We start from the raw sequence: 12,930 nt of genomic DNA, 5'->3' as shown, positions 1-12,930 counted from the left end.
CTTCAACCATTTAATACTAATAGAAAGAAGAAAGGGCTGGGTTCTAAACCAAGTTTTAGAATTTATTCATCTTGGGTTTGAAGAAAGGCATGAGAATATCAACCACAGAGACATGAGCATGCTTTATTATTATAATTTAGCTACACTGAATTCCCCGTGCCCCTCCTCTGTCCGGACTCCTATGAAAATTTGCCACTATTGCTGCAAGGTTGGAGCTTATATGAGGTAGTGGAGAGAAGAACCTGTGAGTCAACAGAGACTTCATTTGAAAAGTAATACATTTTTTGTGATTTTGTAATTTTCTTCAGATGTTTAATTAAATGTAATAGATATCTGCAATCTATAGTTCAATGTAATATAATCCTGCTAAATCAATAAGTATATTGTTTGGGAGCTGCCCTCTGGGAGCTGCCAATGTTCTGGGAATGTTGAGTGATAAGAGATTTAGAATGTATGGCTATATTTGTTGATGCCATTGGTCTTTGTGATGTCTTAAATGAACCTTTTTCTCCTTATTAATCTTTGATAATAACTTTACATCTATAATTATCTCTATATTTGTTGAGTTGTTTCTTGTGCTCTCTTTAATGCTGAATTATTACAGCATTCTAGACACTCTATTTATTACAATTTTGTTTTAATTTGGTTTGTTTCCTGCTGCGAGAAATATCCAGGCAAGAGAAGAGCATTTGCAATAGAACAAAATAAGCTAATTTAGGAGAGAATGCTTTAAATTGAGAAAGCAAATGAAGCTTTGATGAGCATTCGCTAGTTTACAATTCAGTTATTTTCAAATGTTAGCATTAAAGTTGGAATAACTTTCTAATATTGTCCTGGCAAAACACAAATATTAGAAAAACTCCAAGAGGATTTTGCTTATACCCTAAAAACATGTGAAACTTGTGGTTGAGGGGAGCTGCAGATAGATAAATGAGTCTAGAGTTTTTGTACTTGGTGAATTTAAAGAATTCACTCCAAGAAATAAAAACCTTATGCAACTTGAAAGAGGAAGTGTGTCCAGCTTGGTGAGGAGAGAGGATTTGGCATTTAAAATCTATTTCTAAGCAAATGATAAAAATATCTAACAGTATAATCAGAATTTATTTCCTGCAACAAATAGTATGTTTGAGAATGTTCAGTGGAGCAGCCTGAACAGCCATTGTGCTTTAACTGGCTCTGTTTGTTATCATCCAAAACAGAATGAAAGGAACATTAATGCAATAGCAGAAGTTCCTTGTGGTGGCTCTTTCCATCTTACTGCAGAGGAAGAACATCTATGAGGTTCTGGTAAACCTAGAAAGCATCTTAAAAACCAGAAATTATAAATAAATATTTTGGTGTTGATTAAACTAAAGACATAAGATTATGATTTTAGGGCCACAGACAACTTAGACATGAATATTAAGAACCTTGTTTTTGAAAAATAGATATGACTTGCAAAAAGAAAAAGTAGAGCTAATTTTCCCCAATCCTCAAAATTATACTGATATAAATGTATCATTTATATTTCATTTTGATTTTGTTTACTTTTTAATATAAATTTTATTTTGTATAAATTTAATATGTAGTTATCTTAAGATCTTTTAATGTTAAAGTACTTTAAAAGTAAAGTGTCAGAAGAAAATCTGTCCACTTATGTTCCATAGTTCAGTACCAGCTTGATTTCTTCAGCTGAAATATATTATACTTATATGCTTTCATAAGGTGCTATATGTCTTCTTTAATAATACTATTTATTCAATTAATTTATCAATTATATTTGGAATCATTTTCCAATATCTGTCTTCTCTACTTAGAGAGCAGAGAGCATTTCCCCTCTGGTCCACCTTTGAATTTTTGAGACATATTATAGCTATTGGCACAGAGTACATACTCATAAATATTAACAAGTCAAATGAATGAGTAAATCAATGAGTAAATGAGCCCAGACTAGAAAAGATATATTGCAAGTATTAGTGAGAGCCAATTATAAATTAATCTCTAACTTAAAACTGAAACATAATAGGGATAATTTATAAATCTTAAAATTTTCTGTAAAGAACTAGTGCCTATAAAATGAAAATAATAGTGTTCATCCTTTATTTCTTCATTGGCATGGTTTGGAAAACATTTAAGTTAGCTTTTTAGTTCTGTACCATATACATCTATTGCAAGTTAAATTATAGGTGCTAAACACTGTAAGTTATAATGCTTATAGTATTCTCTCATTCCCTAACGTTCAGGATTTTATAATGGCCTATTTCCCATACTGCCTCTACATACAAGGTAGTATCATCATATATTTATGTTTCCTTTGGTTTAGTGCTGTAATGGAGAACCATATGTAACATCCTGTTTGAGTTAACCTAGCATGCAGTTAATTGAAATGCATGGGATTCTTCTGGTCTCTGATAACATCTCATAATAAATTACCATGCTTGCAGCCAAAGATGACATTAATGTTTATTATAAGATATAATATTTAGAAAAATTATGCATTTTGGATTTTGTAAGTATTTCATGTTTTCCTCTTCTATCCTTCCCTTGCCTCTACTCTCAAAGGCATGAATAAAATTGTAAGACCATTTATAAACAAATACTATTTGGTTTAAGAAAACCTATAGACCCTTAAGTGTCCATGTCAGGGTTCATTTACTAGATGTAATTTTTTCCCCCACAGAGGTAGGCTCCCAGGCCTGAGAGGACATGAGGTAACTAGTCCTTTGTCAAGTCTGTTTGATAGCGAGATAACTCCAACACCAATGTTAGGTCATAAAGAATACTCAGGACATGTTCAATTTGTTTTTACAAATTCTGTGTATTTTATGAATTCCCCAATGATTTGATAACTCTATCTTGAAGGTATAAGTATACATGCTTTTTTTGTTGTTGTTATTAATCCTCACTCAAGGATATTTTTCCATTGATTTTTTAGGGAGAGTGATGAGAGAGGGAAAGACAGAGAAAAACATAGATGTGAGAGAAACACATTGATTAGTTGCCTTCTCCATGTGCCCCAACCAGGGCCCCGGGCAGGGAAAGAGCCTGCAACCAAAGTACATACCCTTGACCAGAAAAGAACCTTGGACCCTTTGTCTGCAAGCCGACACTATCCACTGAACTAAACTGGCTAGGGCTATATGCCTTTTTTAATATATTCATGGAAATTTGCAGAGAAAGTTGAATAAATGATTAGGTCAATAGCCTATGTAAATTTACTAGTACCTTTTTACTTTCTCATTAGCCACCCTGTTCAAGCTATTGTGATTCACTGTGCTGATGAGCTCATATCCTTCTTTTTTTAATATTGAAGTTATTATATTTCAGGAGGCCAAATGTTTCTAAAAATAAACAAAATTTCCTCCATTTAGACTCTGGTTAGTGGGTTCTTACACCATTATGTGCTGTGTGTTTGTATGAGTGTGTGCCTGAATTGTAGGACATTTGTGCTTGAAACCAGTGATAACACATTATTTGAAATATTTTAAATTATGTTTATTTTATGAATTTGTAGTTGGTTTTTCATGGTTTTACAAAAATAACTTTTTTTTCCAGAAAACTAACAAAAATCTCTCAGGTTCACATGAATAAATTAACTTGATGCATATCAAACAAAAATTATTAGACTTCTAGGTAATTTTGAAGGATGAGAACAGTAATATTTCTAGCCAGACTGTTTTGAAACTCATCAATCAGTGTCTCATATATACTTGGTGGCTATTAAATTCTCTAGGCCTAAGAAAATTGACAAGGTGTAATTAATTTCACTGTTGTGAAACTTTAAAAATCACAGTTTGAATATCTGGAATGTAATAACAGCACTGGTAGAAAAGCCATGGTAGAAATATTGGCCAATGCTCAGGAAGCCCACATCTTATCACTTTAAATCCATTGGAATAAGCCTGTCTGGGCCCCTCCTAAGAATTAAGTTAGTCATTTCAAATGATGGGGCCCACTCTGCTGGGGAGCAGAGATGCTATACTGACTTCTCTAGTAGAGGAAAGGCCCACTGCACTATTTTTACAAATCTAATGTATAACATTTTATGGACTACCGCATTGGTTTGATAATCCCTAAATACCTCCAGATTGTATGGTTACTTTAGATTTTTTAATAAGATTTGGTGTAACCTAAGGGAAGGAAAAGGGGGTTATAGTCACATAGAGTTTGGCTCTTGGCTTTCATGGTGAGTCTCAGTATGGACACGGGCAATTCATTTAACTTCTCTCAGACTTACTCATAAAACAGCAGTCTTTTCTCAAGAAGGTTAAAGTAAGGATTAAATATGATAACAGATGTTTAAAAAAATAAAAATAAAAACTAGCAAGAAGGCCTGTCTCCAGCATGTGCTCAGTAAGCTACTACCAAGGCTGATAATGCTATTAGTGTTGTCCAATATCCAGAGCGTGACCTTCCAGACTGCTTTCCTGGGACCATGCAGAGCTCTCTCATTCAGCAAGGGAAGGGTTATGCAGCCCTGATCTACAAGTTTTTAAATATTTTAAATATCATCCTTATTCATTCCCATCTTGCAGAGAGTGAGAAAGATGGCTATATAATGCATGTAAAGTGCCTACTGTAATGCATAACACTTAGTAATGATAGCTATTATCATAATTTTTATTATTGCCTGTAGTAGACTGGATAATAGCCACCCAAAGAGATTCACACCCATATTCCTGGGACTTGTGAATATATTATCTGATATGGCAAAAGAAACTCTGTAGATGTGATTAATTTAAGGAGCTTGAGATCTGGAGATGATCTTCAGTTATTCAGGTGCGGTCTAAATGTAATCATTAAAGGTTTTTTAAGAAGGAAGCAAAAAGGTATATACTTGAAGAAGGCCGTGTGACAGCAGAAGTAGCTATTGGTGTGATATGGCCATAATCCAAGGTATGTTAGTAACCTCTAGAAGCTAGGAGAGGAAAAGAATGGATTACCCTTGGCACCTCCACCTCTCCCAGCATCTCCTGAAGGAACCAGCCTGTGCCATCTTGATGTGAGCACTGTATGCTTAATTTTGGACTTCTGATCCTCAGACCTGTAAGAGAATAAAGGCAATGGGAAAGTAATACATTTGCTATCTATAACCTTATTTCTGATAATAGGTTGAACTCTCTACCTTTACCTGCATGGTTCTAGCTTTTGCATATATGTTCTTCCTCTCCACTCCTCCCCACCTGCCACTTTATTGCCTTCTCACAACTTCTCTACCCAGAACATTTTCACTTATCCTCTGAGAGGGAGAATAAGAACTTTGAAGATATATTATGCTAGTGAGGAAAGGAGTCCTAATCTCTTTTGATAACTTGTAGTTCTTTATCTATAAAATAAAAACAAAAACAAAACAAAACCCTGTAGGTTTTTTTTTTATCATGGAAAGGATTCTGAGATAACAGCATGTATTATTTTTATTTCATCTAAGAACGACACCCTAGAAATATTTTTATTGGAGAAAAAGAAAACTATGAGTACACTGTTTTTCCCCTCACATGCCAATTTCCAACTTGGTCTCTATGCTTCACTTTTACCACATTGATTCTGTAAATTGTATTGACAACTGTGATCTGACTCATCCAAATGTTTCCAAAATGCCCCCTCCAAAAAGTCCATACCAGTTTGCAACCTGCTAATGGGCAGAATCCCTAAATCCTTAGGGTAAAATGAAGTGCATGAAGAATGAAGGACACATCTGGCTGTCAGATGGGTGAAATTAATTAATACTGAAGTTAATGGCCAAGGATAATGGCAATTACTTGACTTTTACCAGTGAGATTGCACAGCTAGCTAAGTATCATTCTTTTTTTTTTTATGATGGTGAAAAATGCACAACATAAAATTCATCATCTTATTCACTCTTTGAAAGTATATTTTGAATTCCTGGACTACAATGGGGTAGGAAAACCTATACGCCTTCCTTCTTGTGGAACCATCTACACCGGCTTTTAAAGAGAGGTTTGAATAGCTTTCCTTTAGAATTCCTCCTGAAAGCTCTTCTAAACCTGCAGTGATCATTTATTAGGTGGTTATGGGGCACTGGAGATAAATTACTGGGGACTTCTGTGTTTGGGTTCTCAGTATGCAAGCCCCAAAAGAATTTTGACAATGAAGGCAACCCTTAGAGTCTTTCAAGGAAAATTAGTGCCTTCCTAAAAACAGCACAGATGGAAGGTGAGACACTTTACCAGTGACATGTAGATCCCAGTGAGTACACACTCAATGAACAGTATGTTGGGAGAGAGACTGTGTGCAGTCCTGACACAGAAATTGATTTTGCCAAGTCTGGAGATGATTTCTCATCACAATGGCTGCTTTCAGGAGAGTCAGATGATGATACATAGATGTTTTATCCCATGGAAGCAACTATGGCTTAGCCATGGAATGACGCCATACTAAGTTTTATGCTGACCTCTCTGCAAAGACATAAAGATTTTGCAAGAAGAAGAACTGTAGTTCTTCAAAATATGCGGTATAGATAAAAGATGGACTTTTTCCTTTGTGAGGCATTCTGAAGAGGAATGAAATTTCACAGGTGTATGCAGGATCTTTTGCTTTCTATCATCACCTAAAAGGACCAACAACAAAATGGCTAAGGGGGGAATAATTTTTTTTAATGACTACTCAATGGAAAGCTCTATGGCAGGTGTTTCATCTATGTTATCTCATTTATCTATTATAGCTATCTGATTCAGTAAATTAACCCCCATTGGATAGTTAAAGGAACTGGCACAGAGAGATTTAGTGATGAACCTAGAAAGGGTAGGATTTGAACACATGTCTGTATTGTCCCAAAGCGCACAAGGTATTTCATATAACACCAAAGTAACATATCAGGGGAATGTGCATCTTTCCTGTTTAGAACAATTAAATATCTAAACTGTCTTACTCTTCTTCTAAATATCCTATAAAATGGAGTGTTTTGAAGTCCTCCAGGAGAAGTAAAAAAAAAAATAGTATTGTTATAAGAACATTATAGAAAAGTAGAAATTATGTGATTTTACAAAAGTAAAAAGCCTAGGTTATTCAGTGTGACTGTACACATTGGTCAAATGAGATGCATAAATGTCAGCTTACCAGTCTAAAGAGAAATAGATTCTCTCCAGCAAGTCATTAATTTTTTTGTTTACCATCTTCAAGAGTCATCATTTTTCTTAAATATAGCTTAATTTATAATAAGATTTGACTGTATTTCCCCAAATCCTTCTATTTCTAAATTCTATTAAAAACATAATTTAGTCTCTCATAACCAGCTGATAATGAAGTGCTTTCTTATAGCCTCTCCAGATAATAGCCAGAAAATAAAGCTACTTTTTATTATTCTTACTTAGGATTTGCTTCAACTTTACTGATAATCTATTATACAATTTTTCTCTATATATAATTACATCAGTTTTTGACCATCTTGTCTGGGAGCTAAATAATTCCAGTTTTATTATCCTGAAGTGAATGATAGATCATTTCTGCTTCTCTCACATTATAAAATATACCTTTTGCTTTTATTTATCCTCATTATAGGTCCAAATTTGGTATAATTTGGATTGGTGCTTTAGTAGTCAAATATTCTTTCCATATATATATATATATCTTATAATTTTTGAATGTGTGATTTAAATAAAAAGCTCAGTGATTTAGCAGCAGATCCATAAACTTTTTTTTTTCCAATGAGGCAGGATTAGCTGACTGAAAGAGAGAGAGAGAGAGAGAGAGAATGAACATGTAAAGTATCCCTGGGCTTCTAGCTCCTGCTGTTCAGAATTTCTGCAGCAGCCTGGAGGCTTACACCAATGTTTTGGCCCCTGTGTTTTCCCAGCTCTGGTTTGATTTACTCTACAATGTCAGGATGTGATGGCAACTGATGTGGAAGTGAAATAAAGGAAACAAATAGCTCCTGTAATGTTTAATCTCCTTTACAACCTACTTGGCACATGGAAGACCTTTAAATGTTTTGTTCATTTATTAATGTTTGTTAAATAAAAGTCTTCTAATCGATGGAATAGATGGAGTTTCTTTCATTGTGGGTAATGGTCTTCTCTACCCTTTTCTGCATATAAATGTCAAAATATGCAGAAGATGTCAGGGAAGATACATATCCCTGAATATAACGAAATCTCCTTTTCAGAAATAAAATGTGAAGGCTTCTGAATTGTCCACTGCATTTTCATGTTTCCATTACTCTATATCCCTTTTTGGCAAAATACTAAATTTTAAGATGCCACATTGCCTGTGAAGAAAATGTGATTGTGGAGTGTGTTTATTTTAAAGTCACGTAGCTGTTAAAAGTTTGGTTTATGCTAACTTCAAAATGTGACTATGTGTTTTTCATCTGAATATAGGAATGTATATTTTGCTGGAAGTATCTAGTTTGGAGTTTTCTATTCTACTAATCCTGATTATTAACTAATGCTTTCAGCACAGTTTGGGACACTTTTATTGAGGAAAGATGTGTGATTAGGGCTCTAGGATATGAGAATATATGAGAAGTAATTAGATCAATTGCACTTGAATCCTGACCAATGCTTTAACCAAGTACTTCAAACATTAATGGGTGATGATTGGAATGCTTATATAACCTACATTCACGGTATAAGAACTTCTTGGTACATATACCTGGCTTCATGAAGGATTTTAATTAGCCAAATATGGAATTATAATTTATTCACAGTTTAAGAAGTTTTGACATCACTGAGGATAATACTGGGTCCTCCATACCCCCCATTGTCACATACACTATCTACCACATCCTTCCCACCACCATCACCATCACAATCACCACCACTGCCACAGATACTTCAACCTTATCTTAACTTCAATCATCTCACCTTCAATTTACCTAATTGGTACTATAGAAGAATTATTAAGGAATTAACAATAGTCCTGTCCATTGTCAACATTTCAATTTGGTGGGAAGGAGAGATATGCATCCAACACAATTTACTAGGAAGTAGATAGAGTATGTGCAATATCCAAAAATGGAGCTGTCAAGTACAGTAGATTCTTAGAGGGTTAGCATCATCTGACTGGAGAAATTGGTAAAGATTTCATGGACAAGTTGTCATAGGCTTGACCTTTGAAAAAAGGCATGGATTTACTTACTCGGCATACTCATCCAATCAATGTGTATAAAGGACCAAGAATGCAGGGATCATGGGAAGGACATACTGGGCACACATATTACTGAGAGCAAAATCAGAGGTGAAACAAATACTGAAGCTATTTATATAGTGTTGAGTCAGGGAGACTTCTGAATGTAAAAAAGTTATTGAAGGAAAGTGGGTGATTGAGGATTATAGACTATAAATACCTATCAAGGACATTTCATGAGTGTGATCAGATTTATGGTAAGAGATTGGGACTAGTTTCTGTAGTCATCAGCAACAGTGGAAGATTCTGAGTTGGGGGATGAAATAAATAGAGATATGTTTTAGAGATGGATAGATTGGAGGTAGGGAACAATTGTACTAAGGAAGACTAATTAGAAAAGCTTAAAGATAGTTTAGGCAAGCAATGAGGGACTTCTGATTCGAGTATTGACTATACAGACAGAGGGATCAATTTGAAGAATTTTACCCAGGTGCTTATTGAAGGGAAGAGATGAAATGCAGACTATAGAGGAAAGAGGCAAAGCTAATTTCTTGAAGGCTGCCATGCTTACAGAGATAAGGAGCAGAGGGAAAGGGTTTAGCTCTGAGGAATGATGATGCTTGGGCAGTAGAGCATGAGAGATGAGAGAAATGTTTAAGGGTCTCTGCTCAGAAATGAATGACAATTAAGGCCGTGATATTATCGGAGATAGAACATATATCCCAAATTCTGCGAAGTTTCCAATTCATTTCCATGCAGATGAGATCAAAGTTATAACCCGGGTTATTTGGTAGCACAGTTTTAAGTGAAAGATTTCTCAATATCATGTGTTTTATTAAAAAAAAATGTGTAGATTCTTCATTCTACTCTATGATCTAGTCACACTTAAATTTCTTCCTGATTTATTCATGGATACGTTAATGCTATATTGAGATTTACCTATTTAAACAATAATGCTTTTCTGAGTGTGCAGCATGTACTAGACATTAGGAATACAGCTGTGACAGAGACAGACAAAGCCTATCTTGGAGCTTACTGTCTAGGGAGAGGCAGTCAGACCATAGACAGATAATTCAATAAATGCACTCCAATAAGCTTCTGAGTGACTAGGAGGATATAGTCCAGCCAAGAGCTGGCAACAAGTCACCTGGGCAAAGACAAACCATATGTGTAAAGACCTTTGATGTGAGGAAGCTACTGTGGATAACAAAAAGAAGATTAGGGGATTATGGTACAGAATGAAGCTGAAAGAATTGAAGCATCCATCTTGTATGAAAACTGCTGTTTGAAATTTTAACCCTATTATTTGGCTTCTGTGGATTTAACCTTCCCCAGACAAGGTCATCAGTGCTGGTGCAAGGCCAGGCCTCTGGTTGAGGTCTCAAGGTCCCAGTACACACTGGCTCTTTAAGAACTTGCAAAAAAGGGGTCCGGAAACACTTCATATTTGGGAGACAAAGAGATTAGGATCATATAAATAGGGAGAATTCCTGCATGTTGGGGCCCAGAATTTGAGATACATTTTCCTCTGGACCTGCGCGTAATAAATGTAACTCCATCTCTCTAAGTATTGTTCTTCTTCAGTTTTCTGTAACAGAATAAGCCAAGAACTGGATTTTATTTGAAATGCCACAGCAAAGTTGTGAGGTCTTTAAGCAAGGGGATAAATAATCTTATTTAGATTTTTAAACGATTTTTCTCCAGTTAAAAATGGGTTGCATGGAGCCCGAGGTAAACACTGGGAAAATAGATGAAGGAAATGGATTCATGTTGGTTGTTGGGGAAAAGTAATGACCCCCTAAATTTTATTCATTGAATTTATCATTTTCATGTGTAACTGGACTGAACTAAAGATAGCTAATTGTGTATATTGGGTTCAGCATGTCTTTTCCTCCCTGTCTTAGTGTTACCTTATTCTTAGGAAACAAATTCACAAGTGCATGTGGGTACTCAGAAACTCATTTTTAAACAAGGAGCTGTGTATGGGAAATCCCACAGGAGGACCAAGCCAGAATTACAAATGGAAGGATGATGCCACGTTGTCAGGCTGCTCTTGCCAAGAATTTTAATGAAGTCATCTACTTACTAAGTTGTTGACTCACTTGTCTATTGTGGAGTGAACAAAGAGAGTCACCGGTCCACTGGTTACTTTTATATACTTCTGTGAAAATATTCAGAAATGTCATTTTTAATTTGAAAAATGCGAATAACGATCTTCGTTTTGTGACTAATGCTATATTTTTTTTTATCACATATAAATAAATGAACTGAGCCTCAAACTACTCATATTTGGATATCTCTATGCAATTCTCTAGCTTCTACCCCATGTCACAATTTGTTGCACTCTATAAAAAGCATCACTATAAATTTACTTTGCAATTATTGAATGAGGGTATTCCAACTTAGGGTGGGAAAACTTGCTGCTAAAAAAAAAAAACTATGGGATCCATAATTTGTTATAAGTGTGAACAACAAATTAACTCTTAATATATAGGGTGTTTTTTGTTTGTTTGTTTGTTTTATCATGATGTCTTTGTTATTTCCATGGATATAAACTACTTTATGTCTAAATCAGAAAACTAACCATGGGTACTATTTTTTGTTTTATCAAGAATACATCTAGATGTCAAGGTAATAGTGAAAGCTTTCCAAGCCTCTTTTCATTTATTACAATTTTATCAGAAACAATACCAGTTTTACTCATTTGTTGAACACCCTGAGAAAAATTAAAAAAATAAAAAAACCCAACCCAAACTTTTGAAGCTGGCTGTTGGAAAACGTGAACACTGTAAGGATAGGACCATGTCTGTTCTGTTCAGAGTAGCATACCTAGAATCTAGCATAGTTATTGAAATAATAGAGACTAAAAAATATTTTTGGATAAATTAATAAAGTCATTGGTTGCTGGAGTAGTTAGAGGCATAATGTCTTTCATGCATTCTAGTGCTTCCAAAGGTTTGCTTAATATAGATTTGAGCCCAACATTTAATATCATGCTAACTAAAATGCTTAAACCTTGTGGGAAATTTCTTCACCAGTGTTACCTTCAAGTACTCTGACAAATAGCATTCCTGGACGGACTACATTATAAGTGTAGATGACAAAGTGCTTATATCATTCATATCTGTGTTTTCATCCTAATATTAGGTAGGGGAAAAAAAACACAGAAAACAGTTTATCTTCAGATTCTCGACTGTTCAATGATGCTTTGCCTTGCAAAAAATTATATTTTATCATCTCAACTGCCTCTTTTGAATCAAAACAGATTCAACCTACCCAGCCATGCTGTGCTCCACCAACCTCCCCTGTCTCAGGAGTCCTTCCTCCCACACAGATTCTGAAACTAACCTTGATGATGCTTCAAGCAATTTTTTCTCTGCTTGTTTGATTGTGCTTTTGAAGCATTGCACATAGCCAAGATTTCTCTCTCTTGCCTTTTAACTTTCAAATGGTTTTAAAAATTGGTTAAAATATTACATCTTTTAATGAGGTATAATATTTTCTCAGGATTTTCTCTGGATTGGAGCTCTTTTTTTCAGGATTATCAATTCAGTGGCTATCAAGTTAGTCTCATTTCATATTCACAGTGATTAAACCATTTAGCTCTTAAGTGAGCATTAAAACACACCTTGCAAATTTATAGCCACCTGCAGTGCTCACTTAGAGTTCCCTAGGTGTGGTTGGGGCCTGAGCTGTGGTTTTTCCAGCCACCAAATTTCCTGTGATGCTCTTTCTAGTTCAAGATGGTTCTGAATTATTTGTTAATCTTTTGCACTATTGCCATGCACACACAGACTTGTGCTCTGAAGAGTACTGTTTGTAATGACTTCTAAATATTTTTGATTGAAACTATAATCTTACCTGATA

The 12,930-nt window shown here is 35.0% G+C and overlaps 1 protein-coding gene across 3 annotated transcripts in view; it reads left to right on the top strand.

Moving 5' to 3' along the window:
• The window catches only part of PDE4D (phosphodiesterase 4D), a 1,156,670-nt gene that overhangs the window by 317,883 nt on the left and 825,857 nt on the right, over positions 1-12,930 (top strand). The gene's annotated exons all lie outside the window — the stretch shown is intronic.

This window comes from Pipistrellus hanaki (genome assembly GCF_964339955.1).
Source record: "Pipistrellus hanaki genome assembly, chromosome: 4".
NCBI lineage: Eukaryota > Metazoa > Chordata > Mammalia > Chiroptera > Vespertilionidae > Pipistrellus > Pipistrellus hanaki.
The sequence above is the reverse complement of the archived record's forward strand: the minus strand, read 5'-3'. Positions and strand labels throughout refer to the sequence as shown.